The following is a 25,733-nucleotide window of genomic DNA, read 5'->3' as shown; positions in this document are numbered from 1 at the left end:
TTTTATTCTGGCCAAATATAAATACTTCATTTTGTCAATTTGAAGTTGTTTTTCAGTACTTTATGGATAATAAGTGTTTACTTAATGACACATACCTAGGCAATTATTTAGTAAAAATAAACAATTAGAAATGAATCTAAATGCTTTTAGTTAATAAAACTATATGCCTGAAAAATTACAGAGATCAATTTGAAAATCCAGTCAAAATAATACGAATATTCTGTAAGATGACCTGCTACAACATTACTCGATAAAAATTTGTTAATTTTCCTATATACTGGATAAAACCAGAAAATGTAAGGAAGAAAATATACCATTACAAACAGAAAAGCAAAGCACATATATAGGAGAAAAAAGAAGAATGTGTTTTACCTACCTGAAGAATAATAGTAAGAAAGGATGAGTCACTGGGGGGTTGGGGGGAAATTGCTAATTCTCCTAGACAACCCTGTGTCTCTAATGGTATACCAACTGATATATCAATTAGATATTAGAGGACTTTTTGCAATTTCACTAAAATTATATAAAATTCTATTTTGAGAGTGGTTTAACCCTACTGTTACTATAATTTATTATAATGCTATAAGTATTTTTGAAAAAGGTAAGGACATTAGGGAAGAAGCCTCTGAATGAAAATGACTACAATACATAAATTTACACAAATGAAAACTCTGGCTTAGTATATGATGAAAGCGGTATATCAAATCAGTGAAGAAAATATCTATTATTCAATAAATATTTTAAGACAATGGCCCTGCCATAAAACAAATAAATATATAACTAAGTTTGATAAGGGGAAATATAAAGATATTTATGTAATGTTTTAGAAATATATTCAAGAAAATTATGGCAATGTTGGTTTTCAAAAAGCTTTTACTATTTTTCAGATTTTATGTGTATTGCTGCTTTATAAGCTAAAAAAACAAAAAACAAACAAACAAACAAACAAACAAAAAAACGGAAGAATCAAAAATGCTACCATATGACCCAGCTGGGAATATACCCAGAGAAATGAAATCATCGTCCTGAAGGGATACCAGTACTCCCATGTTTATTGAAGCACTATTTACAATAGCCAAGGGTTGGAACCAGCCCAAATGTCCATTATCAGACGACTGGATGAGGAAACTGTAGTATATCTTCACAATGGAATACTACTCTGCTATAAAAAAGAATGAAATACTACCATTTGCAACAACATGGATGGACTTAGAAAAAATTATATTAAGTGTAACAAGTCAGGCACAGAAAGAGAAATATCACATGTTCTCACTTATTTGTGGGAACTAAAAATAAATAAATAAATATACAAACAAATAAATGGTGGTGGGGAGGAAGACACAACAATCACAATAATTCCTTGAACTTGTTAAGACAAGTGAACAGAAATGATGTAGTGGGGGGTAGGGGAGAGAGGCATGGGGGAAAGAAGAATGGGTAAAGGGACATGAAAATCAACTACAATGTATATTGACAAGTTAAAATAAAAATTAATTAATTATTTTTTTAAAAAAATAAACTAAGTAATAAATTTCATTTTCTTATAGATTAAAAAATAATTGCTCTGGTTTCCTGATGCAGTGGGAACAGTAATTAGCAAAACATGAGAAAGGGGTAGATTCAATTTTTAAAATAATATAACATAATATGATAATATAATTAATATAGTACAAATTATAATTTAAAAATGATAAAATAAAAGTATTGGAAAAATTCAAAATTAATTCTTTCAGTGAGTTGTTTTGCCTTTAAAAACAGAACCTGCTTATTGTATCAGCATTACTGCCAATCAACTGCTCTGCACTCCCACTTCTGTAAACTGTACCAGCTACATGAATGATGGAAAAGTGAAACCTAAAACCCAGAAGAGTTTGCCTATTAAACCCTGTAAGACCTAAACTCAGGGCTTTAGCATGGAACACTAGCTCCTCTGGGCTCACTAGCATAGTAAAATACCTGATTCTCCAACCTTTTGACTGCTGACCGCTTCTTTGTTGAGTCCGTTCCATAACATTTTCTGGTGCGCTGGCTGGGAAGTGACTTGGATTTTTCCCTTGATCCACTGGTCTGGACAGGGCGACTCAGTGGATCTGCAATGCCATGTAGGACTGAGGAGGCATCGCCCTGCCATTTTGTCAGGACCTTGGAGAATGGGACCTCAGTGATCCTAGGGAGCACCTGTTCAACTGGACTCAAAGGAGGGAAGGGCCAGTCAGACCTCTACCACCTGCAGGAAAGGTAGGAACCCCCAATCGTCAGTTCAGTTCAGGCCTGCTTTTGGGTAGAAGGGAAGCTTGATTGCCTTCTGAAAGGGTCTCCTTGAGGACACATCTGGGTTAAGGACCTCGTCGTGAGGTCCATCTGGTCTGGACCTTGTAAGTCCATCTGTGCTGGGCTTTATAGTAAGGCCCAACTGGTTGGGAACTTGTTTCAAAGTCCCTCTGTTCAGTTTAGATCACGATTGGGGGAGGGAAAAGTATCTTAGCTTCTGTGTGAGTGTGTGTGAGTGTGTATGAAATCAAGACTCTGAGTGGGTCCTAACCTGTGGTTCCATGGTCACATCATATGGCATAATGGTGATTCCAGTCTCTGGTGGACTGCACCAGGTCCGGGATTTATAGATACACCTTAGCCAAGACAGACCCAAAGTCCCTCCGGTGGATGCCAGATTGTTTCCTCTTTCGAAAGGGAGAGGGAATTCCCTGCGCCTTTGTCTGTTGTGTCTCTGCTGCAGGGAGGGCTTTGGGAGGGGGTCCCACATGCGGTGAAAAAAAGGCCTTTGTTTTTGTCTGAGTGCTCTCTAGTGCATCCAAAAGAGAGGTGAGCACTTCTTTGGGGGCCTAGGTGACATTTACTTAACTCCCAAGGAGCGACACATACTTTCACATTGTTTGCTCCAGGAGATCCATTGCTCATTCTGCAACAGAGTTTCCCTCCCCACACATGAGTTCCATACATCCCCAGGGGTGAAGCCCCCATTCAGCCACTAAGAAGGGAAGCCACCACGCTTATGCTTAAGTCTACCTCCACCTTTAATAAAGCATTGCTTGCTTTACTGCTGGGTACAGTGTTCATCTCTATGACTTTGGAATCCAAGAGTCTAATTTAAGTACTGGTGAAAATTGGGAAGGTTTGGGCACCAGAGAAGACTCTAGCTGCAAGAGGTAAGTGGCCACTGGGACTCTTTGCTCCCATGTCTCTGCTGCTGGTAAGTCTTTCCTGGAGTCCCTGGCCTAAATTCTGACAAAGCAATGCTTTACTCTCTTTTACTCTCCTTTCTTCCCCTTTTCTTCCTCTTTAAAATGACTGCCGGACAACTACAACTTAATGTCCTCTCTGCCTGTGAGAAACATGCTCCTCTGGCTGGCAGCAGCTTGCCTTGCTGGGTAACTAGCAGAGGTGGGAAGACCAGTCCTACACCATGAACGCCTTGCCTGAGCAGGTCTCCCCTGATGGGGGATACATAAGAATGGTGAGAATTCATTCCCATGCCTCTGAAGAGACTGAAGGTCCGGAAGCTGCTAAAATTCTCTTTACCTTTCTCTGTATTTCAGAGCTCTCTTCTACTCTTTGGTTGGACAGTATCTACTACTGTATAGGTGCACCCTGGAGGGCTCCTGACCGTGATTTGTTTCTCTGATTTGAATCTCTTTAGTACTATTCTTCTTTGTGTTGACAGCAGTGGGAAAACTGCTTTTATCAACTACTATGTCAGTGGAATGGGTTGGCCCCTCCAATTGGGACTAGGTTAAAATGGACCCCACTGCTCAACTTTTCTCTTTGTTTGCTTGGTTAGACTTTTTGTTGAGTACTGGTAATCTGAATGAACCTTCAGTCCTTGCAGCAACTTTTGGACTCTCCAGTTGTTTGTTTAATACGAGAAGGCAACCCAAGCCTTGTGTGTTGGTAACAACTTTTGGGAGCTCTGAACTTTTGTTGAACGACAGCAAACACCATCTGGGATATAAACACCTGAGACAGGAAAGAGAGGCTAGAATTAAGTATGGGGACAAGTGCTTCAAAACCTACTGTCTTTAAATGTGTGTTAAAGAACTTTAAAAAGGGCTACTCTGGGGAATATGGAATTAAAATGACCCCTGTAAAACTCCAGATCATGTGTGAATTAGAATGGCCCAACTTTAGGGTTGGGTGGCCTTCAGAAGGGACACTAGAAATCCCAAAGGTTTGAGCAGTTTAAGAGGTCATAACAGGGGAGCCAGGCACCTGGATCAACTTCCATACATAGTCTCCTGGTTGGCAATAGTTCTGACCCTGCTACCCTGGGTCCAATTCTGTGTTCATAAGAAAAAGTGTAAGGTTCTTGCTGCACAAGCAGTCCAGAAGTTGGAGCACAACCAGCAAGAAACAAAAAATCCTACATATCAAGGAGATCCAGATGAAGAACTCTTGCCTCCACCGTATCCCACTCCTTCAGAAACACTTGGCCCCAGGCACCCCTTGCCAGACAGCCTCCAACTTCAGTTCCAACAGCCCTACCAGCATGGTCACCAGAGAGTCCAGAGAGTCCTAAACCACTGTGAAGGTGATTTTGCTACACTCAACAGGTTTCAGCCTTCCAGATGCCCCTGTGGGAGACCTGAGACCCATAGCAAATCAATCCAGATTGCAGTGTACAGCAAGGGGCCCCCTCTTCTACTACCAACTCTTTACAACTACAGATTTCCTGAATGGGAAATACCATACTCCATCACATTCAGAAAATCCCCAGGCTCTCATCAGTCTCTTGGAGTCAATTTTCCTCAGCCGCCAGCCCACCTGGGAAGACTGTTGTCAGTTACTCATCACCCTCTTCAGCACCAAGTAACAGTGATGTATGCTTACTGGAGTTAGGCAATGGTTACAACAGCAGGCACCCGCAGCCACCATGGATCGTGAAAACTGGGAAAGAGATGCTGTAGCAGGTGCTGCTCCAAACCAGGACTTCAGTGAGGAAGAAGGGAGAAATCAACTCCACTTACATAGGGAGGCGCTCCTCCAAGGGCTGAGAGCAGCAGCCAGGAAACCCACTAATATGTCCAAGACAAACATCATGACCTAGAAACTGGATAAGCCACCTGCAGAATTTTATGAAAGGCTATGAAAGGCCTTCTGGATCTACATAGCATTTGATCCCAAGGCAGCCAAATATCAACAGATGGTCAATGCAGCCTTTGTGGCCCCATCCTATGCCAATATCCATCACAAACTTCAAAAGCTGGAAGATTTTGCTAGGATGAATGCCACACAGCTCCTGGAGGTGGCCAAAAAGGTATTCATCAATAGGGACTGGGAGGTCCAAAAGGAAGTGGATACATGCCTAAGGCAGAAGTTGGCACTCTTGGCAGTGGCACTCAATCCAGACCAGAACTCCATATTGAAGAAGAACCGCTGCCGAGGAGGACAGGCACCCCTACAATCCAACCAGTGTGCTTTCTGCAGGGAGCTTGGCCATTGGAAAAATGAATGCCCAAAAAGCGGGGAGAAACCCCAACCAACATTCCAGGGCAAGACACACTCTGGAAAGAAAAAAAATCTCAGCTTTACTGATGATCAACTTCTCTGAACTTTCACTTCTGTAAACTGTACTGGCTACATGAATGCCGAGAAAGTGAAATCTAAAACCTGGAATAGTTTGCCTATATAAACCCTGTAAGACTTAAACTCAGGGTGTAGAGTTTGGAGCACTTGCTCATCTGGGCCCTCTGGCATAGTAAAATACCTGACTCTCCAACCTTCTAAGTGCTGACTGCTTCTTTGTCAAGTCCATTCCATAAGAAAAGAAGGTAAAGTGATCAAGAAAATAAAGGCCATAATTATAATGAAAAATAAATAGAAAAAATAAGTAGTTGGAAGAAATGATCCCTTGTCATCAGTGTAGAAGAAAAATCTAGTTATCCTTTCTGAGTTTTAGTACTCAAAAATTTGACCACTTTCAGAACCTTTTCAAAAGCAATAGGATTCTAGGCCACTGAAATATTTTCACCCAGAAGTTTTGCTACTCAGTCTGAAGTAACACCTTAATTCACCTGCTGTGATTCAGTTTTCTATGCAAACATGTATGTGGAGGTCCCACTATACATCAAGAACTGTATCAAAAACTCAGTAAATATTTGTGCACAAAAAGGCATTTCTGCCTTAGGATTTACAATATTTACACATGATGCATTCAGATTAGGAAAATCACACAGAGAACCAATAAATAAAGTTATTTCTTTAAGGAAATAATTTTTTTTCAAACTTAAATACCATGTTTCATGGAAATATTTTATTAAATATTTTTTCTAGTCTTCGATTTCATTAATACCATCCTGAAATCTGCATATGACATATCTTAGATATTTAATGGGATTTTGTATCCTCTGTTGTATTTTATTTCCACTTCCTTTTCATCCATACTGTATCTTCATCTATTGTCTCTTACTTATCTCCTCTGTGAGTTAAGTATATTCTTTTTCTTTACAAAGCAGACATTTTAACCAGTGTCATAGATTCTAACTTCTCTCAATGCTCTAGAAAACTAGTCAATCTGTTTAACTCTAATCCTTGCATTTTCTCTATCACCTCTTTTTAGGGAAGAAAAACATACTAAGTTTTTCAATTTAAGTACTCATAAGCACACACAGAGAAATAAACAATCGCAAACTTAGATATACTTTGGAATTATTGTATTTTCCCTCTTTTTCTGTAAGCTGATACCTTCATTTTCTTGCCACTATTTATTTATTAGTCTTGTTTTCCAGTGTTTATGTAATCATTACTTTACAGAACTATAAACATAAATATATAAGTTCAATATTGAATACCATGAGATTCAATATCAATATTGAATATCACACATACACACCTTATTTTACTGATCAAATATGTGTTTCTATACTCACATAAAAAAGTATTACCTGAAGAAAACTGAGAATAAAAAATGTCATTCAGATTTCTGGTAAGCATAGAAAACACTTTTAAAAATGTTATTAAGTATAAATTAGATTACTCAATATGCAGTTATTATTTAATCATTTCTATATTTACTGAAGATTTTTGTGGCAAATTTTTTCCACTGTAAAATTACTTTTTTTTTTTCTGTTTGTAATTAACAAAGACTTGTTTTGAGGGAGCTATTTTGAGATTCTGATAATATCCCATTGCTCATTAAATTTTGCCCACTAATTTTAGCATCCATCAGATCTTGCCTACATTAGTTTTCTAATGGATATTTTCTATTTCATTCATTTTTTTATGTCTATTAATTGAAATTCTTCTGTAACAAAGAGTAGTTGCTTCTCCCACAATTGATTTTTTATTGTTATTTATTGATATTAGTATGAACTTATTGGTATTTATTTTATTAGTTGATTATAAACTAATATTATTATTTACACTGTAGCTCAAATTCTTTCATCTTCAGACATTTGGAGTAACTTTACTTTGATTCCTGTGCCCTCACAATGTGCCCCAACTTTTATTATTCTTTTAGCACTTCTTTTCTGTCACCATAGACGCTATAGGCTCATTTTGCACACTCTCTAACTCTGACAAGAATCATCCACTTCTCCCAGGTGTCTTGCTTCACTTTCATTTTTTCCCTAAAGAATAGTATTAGAAACCAAGATCTGGAAGCTAATTGTGCTCATTGTTACTGAGGTGAATGACAATGCATCTAAGCACTTTCAGTGGATAGAGATAGGAAATAAGTGTATATGTATGTATTAACCCATGTATATACATCTAAATTTATTTCTATATCTAATATATATTAAAACAACAGTATATTAAAACACGAATTCAAACTGATACCTCTTGACTTAATCAAGCAGCATAAGGTTGATTCTGTATTCTCTGCCCATCCCCACCCCCACCCGTTTATTAATTGTAATGTCTTCCTTCAACAGTGAGAAAACTGAATCCCATTATCTACAATATGTTTATTCATTTATTGAACCTGCTATGCTTACTGATTTTAGAGAAGAAATCACAAAATGAAAAAGGGCCTTTAATGGATAACATCTGCCATTGGCTGAGCTTGTTATTCTTTCCAGTATAGGGGGGAGACTCAAGTTTTTTAATATTACTTACACAACTGCTTGGCAAGACAAGAATGAATTGTGCAACTCTAAGCTACTCTACCTTGGAGAACAATTTAGGTACATTGTTTAGAAATAATTTATTTAGTGTTTCATCCTCAGAAATAATTTACTTTTTAAAATAAAAAATAGTAAGAAATAAAGAGTATCAGGCGACTAGGATGGAAAGAGATTGTTTGTTTTGCTGTTTGGATGGTTGGTTGGATGGCTGGATTTTAAGATCTCATAAGACAAAAAAAAAAAAAAAAAATCCACATTCATTATAGAGTATAGCCTCTAAGATTAAAAGGCAATTTTCTTATGTGGTTTAGGGGAAAAGGTCATCTAGGAACTATGCATGATCAAGATTTTGCCTCTAGTCTGTAAATTCTTCCAATCAAATATAACCAAAATAGGTCCAATTTAAATAAAGAAAACTCTCTAGTGTCTTCTGTATATCTTCCCAATTTTTCTCTTAGTAATTTTTATTATTCTTTCAGTCAAATTAAATATATCAAGTATTTTTCTCAAAAGTATGTGTATAGTAAATTATGCATCATAGAAGGGCTTCATGCTGTCTGTCACCACTCATAAAAGTCAACTTATTTGTATTAAAAATGTTTGGTTACAGCACACTTTTGTTAACAAAACTCCGTATCATTTATACTAATATATAATGTTATTTCTGCTACAGAATGGAATGTAAGAAATAGTAGGTGTTGATGGTTGTGTACATAACTTACACTTTCTGTTAGGCTATCTTGGTGATGAATTCTTTTCACTGAAGAGTAAGGCTTTCAAACTGAAGCAGGCCAACATTTGTTCTTATTCTGTTTCAATTTTCTTATCTTTTGAGGAAAGATAATCACATATATTACAGTATCATCATCAGAATGGAATGAAAAATATACATTGCACAGTACAAATCCAACCATGTAGTAAGTACTTAATCAATGATAATTTAATAAATATTTTAGTAATACTATATATTGCAAGCCAAAGAATGCCAACAGTCTTTATAAACTAGAAAAAGCAAAGAAACAGATTCTCCCTCTGAGTCTTCAGAATTAACACAGCCCTAACTATCCATTTTAGACTTCTGGGCCTCAGAACTGTCAGCTAATAAACTGGTATTGTTTCAAGCCAGCAATTGTGGGGTAATTTGTTACAGCAGCAATAGCAAACTAATACACATGTTTTGAAGCACAGCCTTCCTCCTAAAAAGAAGAATTTTAGGGTTGTTTTTTCTGTCTGTCTTGTTCTTACAGTTCTAAACACGCTGGTAAACTTGGGGAAAGCCATGAAATATCTGTGAGTAAATTTTCAGATGTGGAGGATCACCGTGCTGCTTCTGAGCATGGTTAATCCATTTATTCTTAAACCAGTTCCTTAAGCATGATAGGTAATGAAAATTGGACTGATAGTATAGCAACAATTTACAAAGTTTTTTTTTTTTTTTTTGGAAGTAGAGGTTTCATCTTGGTCTTTATAGTATTTCTTTGTTTTTCATTGTATGTTGTTAAAGACATTGCGGGTTTCTCTTGTTTGGTGATATTTTAAGTCAAAGGTATAAAAATTGTTTATCTTATTATTTATATATAAATTCATTCATTAAATACCAATTTGATTAATACTACTAATTGTTTCTAACCTCATGGAGTTTACAGTCTCAGTAAGAAGACTGTCATTAAACAGGTATCTATAATTGATGATTCTTTTTAAAGTGGAAAAGAGGTATATATGATAGGGAAAAACTAGCTAGTCTAGAGAGGTTCAGGGAAGATACCCTTGAGTTAGTGGTAGTGCCATGATTCACTACATGAAGCATAGAGGCAGAGTGTTCCATCAGTGAAAAAGAAAAGCATCTGAATGATATAGTGAGTAACATCTGAGAGCTATAGGAAATTACTGAAAAAATGTTAAACAGTGAAGTAGCTTAAATATCTACATCTTTGAAGAGATGACTCCCATTGTAATTAAAAAATAAATGAATAAATCTGAGTGTTTTCTTAGTGCACTGCCCTAGCAAACACAAACTATTTAACACAATTCAACTACTCTTGTGGTTTAGGATACTTATATTTGATGCAGCATTTATGGATTTTTTCTTTTTTACTTGGTTAGATTTTTTTTAATTTATACATATTTATGAGGTACAGATTTGACTATCAGTATTAGTGTACAGTATGTGATGATCAGATCAATATTATTAGCATATTCATCATTATAAATCGTAATTACTTTTTCTGTCCCTTATCCAGTTACTCCCGGTCTTCCATCCCTCTCCCCCTTTCCCACTTCTAGTAACTATAGATCTGGGCTCTCTAGGTTAGATTTTTTAAAGTAAATATTTCTTCTCACTACTGTTCGCTTCTCACTACTAATGTTTCTCACAGCCCCAACCCTCATTCCAATTGGTAACTTTTATCCGGAGTTGCACTTTGTGATGCAAATGGGAACCAGAAAATCAAACTTCTTCAGTCAGCTTTATAAATATTACAAAAGCTGATAGATGAAAAGGATACACTGTCAAGTGAGCTTTGTGAGACCTATTCCCCTTCCTCTTCAAAGTTTCTATTATTGATCTCTTTATTTTCTCATGTTGTGTTTGATGTTGTTAAATATTTCATTAATATTTTTGTATATGAAATCATCTTTTCTCCCACCTATTCTCAAAGTATAAATTGCTTGCTGTTTTACCCAGAAACTGTTAATATATGGATAACACATGAGATAATCATGTTGAAATATTTATTTTTTTTCCATGAAAATTATGTTAGGTTGTGGGGCTGTCTAGATATGCCAAACACTCATAGTTCCATTGCAGAGTGTCAAGTTCTACCTAAATGGTAATATAGGCATAATATTAGGAAAAACAATTTCTATGGGCAACACTTGCAGCTAGAATACATAACATCTGAAGTAGCAGACACTTTTTAAGACAATTTGATTATTTTTACAAAACTAAACATATTCTTAATATAAGATGCAATAATCTCACTCCTTGGCATTTACCCAAATAAGTTGAAAAATTATGTCCACACAAAAACCTATTATCCTAAACACTTTCATAAATGAAATAAAAATAAAAATAATCTTTTTAATGTAAAGTTCAAATAACTTGACTTTTCTATGGCATGCCATTTTATCTTAAAATATTAAGGAAATGAGAATTACCTGGCTATACTTCTGGTTTTTCTTTCCTTAAAGATGTCTATGAAGTAAAACACATTTGTCTGTCCAGAAATACGACCTTCAGGACTTTTGATTATTTATTTAAATTTTCTAGGGTATTTGATTCATCTGATCTCTTTCCTGGAAAAAAATTTTTCCACATCAGTTGGTCTAAGAAAATCAACTTCTCATTTGTAACTCTATTCAAGTGATATTGCATTTTAAAAGCCATTCCTGACATAAAATTCTCAGATAGAAATTGTTCCTACCCTCCTTTCTACCCCTAGTATGTGCTATACATATTTATACCACAGAATCTGTAAAACTTAATTGCATTTGTTTTTATGTTTGTCTTTCTCTGCTTATCAGTAGGCTTCATGAAAGAAGTATCTATACCTTTCCTTGTTTTTGTAGCCCTTGAACATGTTGGGCATATTTAAATCATTAATTTATAGATTTTGAGTCACAGCAGACAATGAAAGTAAATCATGCCAATCCCAATTTAGATTGTGTAAATTTTCTGAGCGAATAAAATATTGCAAATACATAGTTGGTAATTATAAGAACACGACATATAATGTTGTCCAGTACAAAATGAACATGGTTATACACTTGACGACTTTTATCATAAAAATTATGTAATAAACCAATGCATGTTAAAACTAATCTCTAATTTAGGGAATATCATAGCCAACATTTTCCACATAATTGCTGGGAACGTATGTATGTATATATTTGTGTGTCTGTGTGTGTATAAAATTTTTCCATGAACATCCTTGCTGTGTATTGATTGAATTGTGTCCCCCCGAGTTCTTATATTGGAAGCTTAATTTGCACTGTAACTTTTGAGGGTGGAAAATCCTATTATAATAATTGAAAGGTAGGGCCTTGAAGAGGTGATTAGATTCTAGGACCATGCCATGCTGAATGGATTAATAATGGTGGTCAGGGGCTGGTTCTGAGGGCTTTAAAAAGGAGAGCACATGAGAGTCTCTCTCTCTCTGCTCCTCCATTTTCTGCCATGTGAGATCCCTGAACTTATGTAAAGCCACCACCACGACCCCCACCAGATGTGTTTTCTAGACTTTGGATGTCCCAACCTCTTAAACTCTAAGTAATAAATTTCATTTTCTGACAAATTACCCAGTTCTGTGTATTGTGTTATTAGTGACAGAAACAGACTAATACAACCCTCAGATAGTGTTAGCAGTATGAATGATTATTCATAAGATAATGACAAATAATTTTCAAAATGATTCTAACACTTTACACTATCACCAATAAAATACAAGATTTTCTTTTGCTCCACATGTTTAACAATCCTATCCAAGGAAGAGTGCAATCCTTTGTAAATCTGGCTGGGAAAGTACTATCCCCAGCAAGGAGTCCAAAGGTCTAGGCTTGTGGTGAAGGAAGTCTTAAAAAGACCATTTTGGTCTCAGGCACAAGCTGAAGTATCCAATGATAACATAATATAACATAGAACAGTACAGTACAGCACAGCACAGTACAGAATAACATAATGTAACATAACATTCATATTGTTTGAAAACTTGAATATTAGGGTTATGTGCAAAATTATCATCTTCAGACTAACACACGGAGCACTGGCAAGGAAACTTGGAGAAACTGCCAAAAGTAGTAGCATTTTGGGTCCAAAATAACCAAGGTGAAACTAGTTTCTTGATGCAGATGTTGCAGCAGGTGTGTGAAGGCAGGTAAGTGTTTGTAACAGGTGCAGGTTTGAGCAACACAAGGTGCATGGCTTGGGGGAACAGATTGTGCAGGCCTCTGTGTCTAAGGAACCTCAGCATGTGGCCACAGCTGGTACTACAGCTAGTGGTATAGACAAGGCAACATTGTAATGATCAGGAAAAGAAAGTCGTTAATGCAAGACTATGCTCACCTCAAAAGTTACAGAGTTTCAATGTGGATTTCATGTAGGTTGAACAATTTTTATTTATTCCATTTTCTTTCTCAGCAGCGACTGCAGTCTCAGGTTAAAACCATGAAGGTGACTAAAGTTAGTACAGACTACAAAACAATTTCATGCCACATTTTGGGCTTTAAATTACTAGTGCTGGACATGGGTATGCAACACTCTAGACTGCCTTTTTCAAATTCTATTTCCTTTTATTTTATTTTTAATGTTTTGCCATGGAATAGTTTAAAGCATGTACCATGAAAGGAACAAATGTATTAATCATGTAAGTTATGATACATGATAATAAAATGAACAGCCCTAAATTCACCATACACTTAAGAACAAAACATTGCCAAAAATAAACTACATAAGTGCACTGTCTTAATCTCATCTCCCTGCCTGAATTTCACATGTATCATTCTCTCGCTTTCTTTCAATATTTCATAGTTATGGAACTATGTACATATCTGTGCATATTTAATTAATGCACTAACACATTTTTCATATTTTAGAGAATCACATCAAAAGCACAATTTTGTGACTTGCTTTTTCAATTAATTTTTTTTCTAAAATTTATCCGTGTTATTCTTACTCCTCCAGTTCATTTATTTTCAATATTGAGTGTTCCATTTTGTAAATGTATCAAAATTTATTTATACATTGTCAACAAACATTATTTTGAGGTTTCTGCTATTATGAATAATTTTGTTTATTACTATTCTTGAATATTGCCCTTTTTGCTCATGTTCAAGACTTTATGTAAGATTTATATCTAGGAATGGAACTGCTTGACTGAAGGGTGTATGTTGAAAATGTATATAATGCCAAACTATTTTTCAAAGTGGTTGTAACAAATTAACCTCCAGAAACATAGAAGGGTTTTTCTTGTTCCAATCTCTCACTAATTTATATTTTCATACATCTTAACTTTTGTTACTCTCATTTGACGTAAAATCTGACATCACTGCAGTCTTAATTTGTGTTTTAATGATTACTAAGGAGTTTGAAGATCTTCTTTTAGTACTTTAAATCCAGAATTCGTTCCCTTGTGTATGGAAATTTTATACTTTTTAAAAATTATTATACATTGTTTTATTTTTCTTTCCTAGTTTACTTGGGTTTCTCTATAGATTATATTTAAACTGTGGTATTAATTTGTATATTTTTTCACTTTTACTTTGGTCTCTTTTGCTAAAAAAAGTCATTTTAATGCAGTCTAATTTTCAGTCTTTTCCAGTGTTGTAATTCTATTTTCCTTTAATTCATTTTCTTTTTAGTTATTTTTATATATGCTTACTTTTTTAATCCATCTAAAATTAATTATGGTGAATGATGTAATGAGTACCCAGATTTTATTTTTTTCCATAAAGATAACAAATTGACTTAGTCACTCTATTGACCTAAATTTTCTTTCCTTAGTGGTTTTCAGTATAACCTCTGTGAGTTTCCACAATTGTGTGCTATTTCAATTTATATATACATATATATTTGTTTTGTTTTCTTTTGTTTGCTAATTTACAAAGCCCTATCTATTGTAGCTTTGTAACAAATACTGATACTCAACAATACAAGTACCCTAACATACGTCTTATAAGGAGTGTTTTCAGGTTCTTTCGTAGCATTGTGTTTTCTGTGTGGCATCGGTTTATCAAGTTCCTTGGAAAATCACTTTAAAATTTGGTTCTGTATTTTATGCTCAATTTTTCTGTGTACCTAAAAATGCTCCAAAAATAAAGTTTATTAATTAAAAAAACATTTTTTTGGTTGAAATGATACTGAGTATATAGATAATTTTGAGAATTGCTATTTTAAATTTTATTTCTAAAATGAATGTGTTTTTTTCTCTACTTCCTTAAAGTTTTGAATGTATTTGTATAATTTCAACTATTTGAATCTTCTACTACTTTTATTTGGTTTTATTCCTAAAAACCACACACATTTTGCTGTCACTGCAAGTAGTGTTTTTTTATTAATTAACTTTTGTTTTGCTGATGGACCATAACAATAAAAATGATTTTTGTATTGATTTTGATATGATTGGTGTCTTTATAGGAAGAGACACCAGAGAGCTTGCTCCTGCACCTTCTTTCTCTCTTTCTCTCTCTCTCTCAGTTTCTCTCTCTGTTTGTCTGTGTGTGTCTCTCTGTCTTTCTGCTTCCATAAAGGGAAGACCATGTGAGAACATGGCAAGAAAGCAACTGTCTGCAAGCCAGGAAGTGAGCCCGACCTGCCAGACCTTGACCTGGGACTTGTAGTCTCCAAAACTGTGAGAAAATAAATTTCTATTGCTTAAGCCACCCAGTCCGTTGTGTTTTGTTGTGGCAACACTAGCAGACTGATACAGGTAGGTTTCTACCTTTCTAATATTTATTTAATCACTGATTGTCTTGTCTTTGGTCAGAAGCAACAGGTCAATACTAAATAGAATCTCACAACTGACCAATATTTTCTTGTTAAAAAGACTTAGAATGTCTTTACCATTCTACAGATCAGAATCTAGGGGATAAAACTATCTAGTCTACTAATACTAGAACATATTTCTCTGAATTTCCATTAAATCAACTTTTCATATTGTGTTAAAATCTCCATCTAGATCAAACACTCATCAGCAATGTAAAGAGTAAATATGATATGTTACATTAATTCAGTAGCATACAACAGAAGAATGAAAAGAAAATTACTGATACTTGTACTAACATTAGATTCTCACAGATTTAATGTTTAGTAAAAAAGACAAAATTGAAAAAGTTCATTTGATTATTCTATTTATATTCAAGAAAAAATAAGCAAATTTAATTTATGGAAGTAGATATCAGAATAGTTGTTATCCACAGAAACGGCATGGAATGAAAAGTGGGAATAAAGAGACTCTAGAGTAGTGGAAATGTTTTATAAATTAATTTGTGTGTGATAACAATGATGTAGGCATATATAAAATTTTGTAACTCACTAGTACAATATGTTTTGCTATTGTGTAATAGTTTTTCATGTGGCTTTTAAATTTAAATAGTAATTATCTCTCTAGAAATATGTACATATGTAGGAAGTCTTCAAATGCACTTATTTCTTTTTAAGATTTTAGTATAAACTATTTGCCCAAAGGATATTTTTATCATGAAAACCTCGTTAAAACCAACCAAACAAACAAACAAAAAACTTCTTCAGATCCTTTACAGACTGAAGAAAATTTTCAATGAGAATTATATGTATCTTTTCCTCCATACAAAGTTATTGCAGAAGTGCTGTAGGTGTATTTTATTTATTTATTTATTTGTTTGTTTGTTTATTTATTTATTTATTTATATTTTTTTAAAAAAATTTTATTATGTCGATATACATTGTGGCTGATTATTGTTGCCCATCACCAAAACCTCCCTCCCTCCTCCCTCCCCCCCCAACAGTGTCCTTTCTGCTTGCTTGTCCTATCAACTTCAAGTAATTGTGGTTGTTATATCTTCTTCCCCGCCCCCCCCCCCGGGTTGTGTGTGTGTGTGTGTGTGTGTGTGTGTGTGTGTGTGTGTGTGTGTGTGTGTGTGTGTGTGTGAATTATATATTAATTTTTAGCTCCCACCAATAAGTGAGAACATGTGGTATTTCTCTTTCTGTGCCTGACTCGTTTCACTTAATATAATTCTCTCAAGGTCCATCCATGTTGTTGCAAATGGCAGTATTTCATTCGTTTTTAAAGCTGAGTAGTATTCCATTGTGTAGATGTACCACATTTTCCATATCCACTCATCCGATGATGGACATTTGGGCTGGTTCCAACTCTTGGCTATTGTAAAGAGTGCTGCGATGAACATTGGGGAACAGGTATACCTTCAACTTGATGATTTCCATTCCTCTGGGTATATTCCCAGCAGTGGGATAGCCGGGTCGTATGGTAGATCTATCTGCAATTGTTTGAGGAACCTCCACTGCAAAATGGTGCAGCCTCTATGTAGGTGTATTTTAATTATTGGAGAGATCTGCTCCATGCAGTTTAGCAGAGGAAGAAGAAATGATGGAGTATATGCTAACCTCAATAAGATGAGAAACTTTACCTAGATATTCCAAATAAGAAATTTGAAAGGGAAAGCCGAAAATAGTTATGGAGATAAATGGAAAATAAATTAGTAGTGAATGTGTAACTGAAGAACAGAAAAAAAAAAAAAACAGAAGATAAAATATCTTGCAGCAAAGATTTTCAAAATATAATCTTCTGAGGATCTCTTGGATTCTTTCCGTTTTCTGCAGGTTCAAACTTTTGTTATTTGCTTAAGACCTAAAATGTTATTTTCCATGAGCATGGTTACTACTAATAACCCAGCTCTCTCATCATCCTAAGATGGAAAACATATGATTATTTTAAACATTTGGTAGAAATACAATTAAACTTACAGCTAACTATAAGTTCTAGTACTAATTTTATGTTAATTAATTGGGTATCCTCAGTCATACCACTCAGTTGCATTGCATTCTCAATTATGGAATAAAATGGTTGGGAAGTATGATCTCCTGCATTCTGCATTGACAATGACATAAAATATACCAACACCTTTATTTATTTATGTATTCATTGGACCCTGCCTGAGTTTACAGGCATTGATTTGGTCACTATTTTATCACTAGTTGCTTTTTATCTCCAAAACAAATCTTTTTATTAATGACTATGAAATATTTATAAACCAGTAGGTTTTAAGCTTACTTGTAGAGTCTGAGTTTTGAAAGAGATTAATAGGAGAGAGAGAAAAACAGAGAGAGATTTTAAAAATTAGACATACTAAAATATGACACTAACTATTCAATAAATGTAGCCTCATCAAGAAAATGGAAGAAAGACCCTGAAGGCATTTCAGATGATCTTCGAGGCTTCCCCTCCCATCACAGACCTAGAGGCCTGGGGAGATACAATGGTTTAGGGGAACAGTCCCTGAGGCAACCTCCATGAGCTCGCTACCCAGGGCCACCTTGGGATGCTGCTCCCTGCATCCTAGCTGCTCTAGCTACTCCAGCCATGATTAAATTGGCCCCAGATGCTGCTGGACCCACTGCTTTGGAAGATTCAAGCTGGAACCCTGGGTAGCATCCACGTGGTGTTAACTCCACAGACTAAAAGAATGCCAGAAGTGTGGAGGCATGGCAGCCATCTCCCCAATTTCAAAGGATGGATGGAAAAGCCTGGAGACTCAGAAAGATATTCACTGCAGAGAGCCTTCAGTAGAGCAATGTTGACGGCAAATGTGGGGTCAGAGTCACAGGAAACAACCCCCACCAGGACCATGCCTAGTGGAGCCATGGGAATGAGACCACCACTGAGATGCTAGATTTGTAGAGTTACCAGCATGTATCACCAGCCTGGGAGAGGTGAAGCATAAATTGAACCCAGGAAAACCATAGAAGCAGTGTTGCTCAAGGACTTGGAGGCCCAACCCACACCAGTGTGCAGAGGATGTTGGGCATGCAGTCAAAGGATGTTATTCTCCAGCTTTAAGATTTAATGCCTGCCCTGCTGGGTTTTAGACATGCATAGGACATGTTACCCTTTCTTTTGGTTTATTGCTCCTTTTTGAATGGGAATATGTACCCTATGCTTGTCCTACCATTGTATCTTGGAAGGAGATAACTTGTTTTAATTTCACAGATGAACTGGATGTTTTGAGTTGGTGCTGGGATAAGTCTAGATTTGGGGGCCATGGGATAAAAATAATGTATTTGTATATGAAAAGGATATAAGTTTGGAGGAACCAGGGTGTAATACTGTGGATAGAATGTCCCCTTGACTCCCATTGTAACAGTGCTAAGAGGGTGAGACATCCAATTATGGTATTTGAAAGGTGGGGGCTTCAAGGTAATTAGATCATGAGGACTACCCTTGTAAATAGATTGATCCATTCACGGCCTAATGGACATGGTTCTAATGGCTTCATAACCAGGGCAAGTGAGAAAGTTAACTCACTCTTGCTCATGCCATTCTCTCACCATGTGATACCCTGAGTTGCTATACAGAGTCATCCCCCAGAAAAAGGCCTTCATCAGATGTGTTCCCTGGACTTTGGACTTCCCACCCTCTGAAACTGTAAGAGATAAATTTCATTCCTTTATAAATTGCCCACTTTTAGGTATTCTGGTATAGCAACATTAATGGACTAATACATTGCCTTTCTTATTGTAACCATTATTAACTGCAATTGTTTTTGAATACAGAAAGGAATTGTACCAGAAGAAGCAAATTTGATACCCTATGACTATGTTGATTTTAAAAAGCCCAACTATGTGAGAGCTGAATAAAAGTTGCACCTTTCTTTCCTGCCTTATAATTCATCATAATGAATGTGAAAAAAATTATTCACTTAAAAACTAATTTGATTATACCTCCACTGATTACTATCTCATATACAGAAATAGACCAAATTTGCAATTACTTCTCGTCTGCAAAACAAAAGATGATATAGGCATGCATGGGATTTTGCAAATCAAAATCCTAATGCTTAATTTGACTTGAAATTTATTTTAGGTGTGCTCAATATTCAGTGACTCTAAAAAATAATTGAGAATCACATATCATATTACATTTTCTTATAACTCTTTAATGTGAGTTTTTCCTTTAATCTATTTCTTGATATATGCTGTGGTTTCAATGTATGTGTCCGTTCAATTGATGTGGTGAAACCTAACCCCCAATGTGATGATATTAAGTGGTAGGGACTTGGGGAGGTGATTAGACCATGAGGACACTGCCCTCATGGATGGGATTAGTATTTTTATTAAAAGGCTTAAGGGAGAGAGTTAGTCCCTTTTGCACTTCTGTCTTTTCATTCATGTGAGGAAACGATGTTTACACACTCTAGTGAATACAGCAAAAAAGTGCTATCTTGGATGCAGAGGGGGAGACATCACCAGATACCAATCTATAGGCAATTTCGTCTTGGATTTCCCAACCTTCAAAACTGTGAGAAGTAAATTTCTACTATTTATAAGTTATCCAGTCTGTGGCATTTTGTTATAGCAACAAAAACAGACTAAGAAAAAATTAGTACTGAGAAGTGGTGTGCTGCTATAATGGTACCCCAAACTGTGGAAGCAGTTTTGGAATTGGGTAATGGGTAGAGGTTGGACCATAATGGACTATCCCAGTGAGGGCTTAGAAGATGAGAGCTGTAGAGAGAAGTTAAATCTTCCTAGAGAGTACCTAAGTGTTTGTGAACAGAATGTTGGGAGAGATATGGATGATAAAGGCAACTCTGATAGAAGTCTTAGACAGAAATGATGAACAAGGTACTGGAAATTAGGGGAAAGTCTATCCTTGTTATAAAGTGGCAAAGACTTGTCCTAATTGTGTATGTGTTCTAGCACTTTGCAGAAGGCAAAACTTGTGAGCCATGAACTAGGCTATTTTGCATCAAAAATCTCTAAACAAAGTGTTTAGGATGCTGCATGTCTTCTCCTGACTGCTTACAGTAAAATGTGATGAAAAAGAAATGAGTTAAACATAGAATTTATAATCAAAATAAAAGCAGGATTTAAACATTTGGAAAAATCTCAGCCTGGCCAGGTTTTAAAGAATAAAGAGTGAGCTTGGGCACAAACAACAAGGGTGGGCCAAGTGAACATTTGATAAAGATATTAGTCTGGATAGAGGTAAGCCAGATGCTATTCATCAGAACAATGGAAAAATGATTCTGAAAGCATTTCTGAGATCTTCCTGGCTTCCTACCCATCATAAGCCCAAAGTGCCAGGGCCTTGAAGTCAGAACACTTTCAAAGGAGGGGCACAGGAGTTCTGGGACCTCAGGGCTAATTGTCCAGGGCAGTTTCAGGTTTCTGTTCAATTCATTTTAGCACAGCACTTCTCATCAAGCCCAGGTGTGGTGCCAACAGGCCCAGGTATAGCTTGGGCCACCACTCCAAGAGGTGTAGGCAGTAAATCTTGGCAGTGTAAACATGGTGCTAACTCTGCAGACATGCAGAGTGCACAGGCTACAAAGACATGGCTACATCCACCTATATTTCAAAGGATTCCCTGGAGACCCTTGAAGCCAAATCAGAGAATTGCCACAGGGGGACCATCATAGAGAGACCCACTAGGTCAATGCATAATGAAACTGTGGGGGACAGGTTGTCCCTAAGACCCCAGACCAATGAAGCCACTAGAATGTAACTCCAGCCTGGGAGAGCTACAGGCAAATGACTCCAACCCATGAAAACTGTGGTGTGGGCTGTGCAGATCAAAGTTGTGGGGTCAGAGCCACCTGAAGCCCTGACCAATTAGACCTAACAGACATCTAAAGAACACTCCATCCAACAATGGCAGTATAAAAATTCTTCTCAAGTTCATATGGGATATTCACTAAAGTATGCTTTGCCATAAGACAATTCTCTGTACATTTAATAGGATCAGAATCATACAAATCATGTTCTCTTAACATAAAGGAAATGAATTACAAATCAAAAGAATATTTTATATATTCAAATATTTTATATATTCAATAATATGTGAAAATTAAATAATCTGTCCTTAAATAATAAGCCAATGAAATATTTGCAAGAGAAATAGAAAATACTTTGAGATAAATAAAACAGAAAGAACATTTAAACACATGGTATGCAGCTAAAGCAGTACTTAGAAGAAAATTTATAAATGCATATTACAAGAAATTAAACATCTCAAATCAATAACTTAATTTTTTCTTGAGAAAATAGAAAAAGCAAGAGCAGACTAAAATCAAATCAAGTAGAAGGAAGGAAATAATAAAGATTAGGACTGAAATGAATAAAATAAGAAATAGAAAAATAATAGGTTAAATGGACAAAACCAAAATTTGGTTCTTTGAAAATATCTACAAAATTTTTATAAACTGTAATAGCCTGACAAAAAAAAAAAGTACCATAAGAAACAAAATCTAGTAAAAACAGGAATGAGAAAAGAGGTTTACTACTGACTTTATAGAAATAAAAAGAATTACGAGATAATATTATAGGTGATCATATGCCAATGAACTAGAAATTTAGATGAAAAGGATACATTTCTAGAAAAACATAGACTACCGAAATGGCCAAAAGAGAAATAGATAATCGGAATAGACTTGTAACAAGCAAATAAATTCAATTAGTAATTTTCAAAAAGAAAATCCAAGCTTTGGTAGCCTCACAGATGAAGTCTATTAACATTTAAAGTAAAATTACCAGAAATCTTTTACAAACTATTTCAAAAATAGAAGGGTAGAGAACAGTTTCCCACTCACTCTATGAGGCCAGAATTACCTTAATACTAAAACCAGACATAGACATCACATGAAAACATACTAATATTCCTCATAAATATTGAAATACAAATCCTCAGCAAAATACTAACAAACCAAATACAGGAACATATAAAAAGGACTGTACAACATGATCCAAAAGGAATGGATGGTGACAAAACATAAAACAAAAATCAATGTAATATACCATAATAAAATAGCAAAGGTCAAAAACAGCAGGATCATCTCAAAAAATGCAGAAAGAGAATTTGACAAGACCTAACACTCCTTCATCATAGCAACACCCAACAATTTAGGAATAGAAGGGGACTTCCTTAACTCGATAAAGGGCATTGATAAAAAGCCCACAGCAAACATCATATGTAATGAACAAAGACAGAATTTGTTGGCCCTAAGATAAGCAACAAGACAATTTTTAGCTCTGTACACTTCTTTTCACCAATATATTGTAGGTTCTAACCATGGTAACTAAGCAAGAAAGATAAAAGTCATACATATTTAAAAGAAAAGTAAAAACTATCTCTATTTGTACATGGTACGATTTTGTATATAGAAATCCTAAGAAACTCACTAAAAATAATACAGCTAATAAACAGGTTTGACAAGATTATTACACCAAAATCAACTGTATTTTCTATACCTTCAATGAATAATGAAAAATGATATGTAAAAACAATTATATTTTAATAGCATAATATATTATAAAATAACTAGAAATAAAAGTTAAAAAGACGTAATATACACATAGCAAAAACTACAAAATGTCAATGAAAGTAATTAAAGATCAAAATAAGTGGAAATACATGCCTTTTTGATGGATCAGAAGATTTAACATCATTTACATGGATATATGCTCCAAATTATATGCTGATTCAATGCAATCCCTATCAAACATCTCAGTTTCTATTTTTCCAAAAATTGACAAATTGTTTCTAAAATTCATATGGAAATGCAATAGACCCCAAATACTCAAAACAATCTTAAAAAGAGAGAGAACACATTGGAGGGCTCATACTTCATAATTTCATAACTTACCACAATGCTACAGTAATAATTATTTTTGCAAACTCTATATATGATATGGATTAATATAAGGAACTCAGAAACTGAATAGCAAAAATAAATAAATAGATAAATAAATAAATAAACAAACAAACAAACAATTAATAAATCAGCAAAAGACCTGAAAATACAATTCTCAAAAGAAGATATACAAATGGGCAACAGGTTCATAAAAACAGCCTTAGCATCACTAATCCTTAGTGAAATATGAGTTGAAATCACAATGAGATCTCACCTCACTCCTGTTAGAACAGTTATTATCAAAAGGATGAAAGATAAGTATTGGCAATGATGCAAAGAAAATGAAAATCCAGTACGCTTTTGGAGAAACGTTAAGTTAGTACGGCCATTATGGAAACAGTATGGAGGGTCCCCCAGAAATTAAAAATAGAACTACCATACGATCCAGCAATCCCACTTTTTGGAATACATTCAAAAGAAATGAAATCAATATATTAAAGAGATATCTGCACCATCATGTTCATTGTAGCATTATTCACAATAGCTTAAATATGGAATCTACCTAAGTGTTGATCGAGGAATAAAAATGTGATATGCGCGCGCGCGCACGCGCGCGCACGCGCACACACACACACACACACACACACACAGGAATACTATTCAACCTTTAAAAAAGAACAAAATTCTGTCATTTGGGACAACAGGGGTGAATTTAGAAGGCATTATGCTTTGTGAAATAAGCCAGGCACAGAAAGGCAAATACTGTATGATCTCACTTACATGAAGAAGCTAAAAAAGTTGAATTCATAGCAGCAGAGAGTAAAATGATGGCTACCAGAGGCTGGTGGGGGGTGGGGAAAGCAGGGATTGGAGAGTTGCTAATCAAAAAATAAAGTTTCAGCTACACAGGACAAATAAATTTTGAGATCTATTGCACAGCAGGATGACTGAAGTTAATAACAATGTTTTGTACGTTTCAGAATGAGAGAGTAGGTGGCTCTCATGGAGGCCGCTAGTGCAAAGCTGCGGAGCGCTGGGCAGCGTGTCGTGTCCTGGGCTGCCCAGACTAGAGAACGATACAGTCAAGATGGCAATGTTTATCGCAGCACTCTTTACAATAGCCAAGAGTTGGAACCAGCCCAAATGCCCATCATCAGATGAGTGGATACGGAAAATGTGGTACATCTACACAATGGAATACTACTCAGCTATAAAAACGAATGAAATACTGCCATTTGCAACAACATGGATGGACCTTGAGAGAATTATATTAAGTGAAACAAGTCAGGCACAGAAAGAGAAATACCACGTTCTCACTTATTGGTGGGAGCTAAAAATTAATATATAAATTCACACACACACACACACACACACACACAACCGGGGGGGGGGGAAGAAGATATAACAACCACAATTATTTGAAGTTGATACGACAAGCAAACAGAAAGGACATTGTTGGGGGGAGGGGGGGAGGGAGAAGGGAGGGAGGTTTTGGTGACGGGGAGCAATAATCAGGCACAATGTATATCGACAAAATAAAAATTAAAAAAAAAAAAAAGATGGTAATGGGCATGCTGCCAGTATGGATCTGGCCATCACATCTTAGGCACGAGAGGTGACTATTTGCTCTGTACCCCATGAATATTCTTAACCAATAAATAAAGAAGGAAATAAAGGATGGCTAAAGTGACCCCAAGAAACCAAAGAGCAATTTGTCTGCTCATATCTTCATTACGCAAACTTGCAGAGAACATAGGAAGAAAAACCCAGAGTCCCTGTCAAGTTTGCAGAGTTTTCCAAGAAGTGCTCTGAGAGGTGGAAGAGAATGTGTGGGAAACAGAAGTCTAAATTTGATGAAATGGCAAATGTGGATAAAGTATGCTATTTCCAGGAAATGAAGGATTAGAAAACAAAAGGAGACAAGAAGAAACACCCTAATACTCCCAAAAGGCCACCATCTGGATTTTTTCTCCCGTTTCAGAATTCCACCCCAAGATCAAACCCACAAACTCTGGCATTTCTATTGGAGATGAAGCCAAGAAGCTGGGTGAGAGGTGTAATGACTTAAACGACAGTGAAAAGCAGCCTCACATCACCAAGGCGGGGATGCTGAAGGAGAAGTAAGAGAAAGACGGTGCTGACTATAAATCTAAAGTAAAGTTTGGTAGTGCAAAGGGTGCCCCTAAAGTTGTCAGGAAAAAGGTGGAAGAGGAAGAGAAAGTTGAAGAGGAGGATGAGGGGGAGGAGGGAGTGGGGAAGAATAAAAAACTGTTGTCTGTCTCCTTATGAACACCTCAGAGCAGGGGAATGAGA

General features: G+C 35.7%; 1 pseudogene; it reads left to right on the top strand.

The window, feature by feature from the left end:
• Window positions 1-4,885: 4,885 nt before the first annotated feature.
• On the top strand, window positions 4,886-25,709 carry LOC134381617 (high mobility group protein B3-like; annotated as a pseudogene).
• Window positions 25,710-25,733: the final 24 nt, after the last annotated feature.

Source organism: Cynocephalus volans, chromosome 7 (assembly GCF_027409185.1).
Source record: "Cynocephalus volans isolate mCynVol1 chromosome 7, mCynVol1.pri, whole genome shotgun sequence".
NCBI lineage: Eukaryota > Metazoa > Chordata > Mammalia > Dermoptera > Cynocephalidae > Cynocephalus > Cynocephalus volans.
Note: the sequence above shows the minus strand (reverse complement) of the source record. Positions and strands in the feature narration are given on the sequence as shown.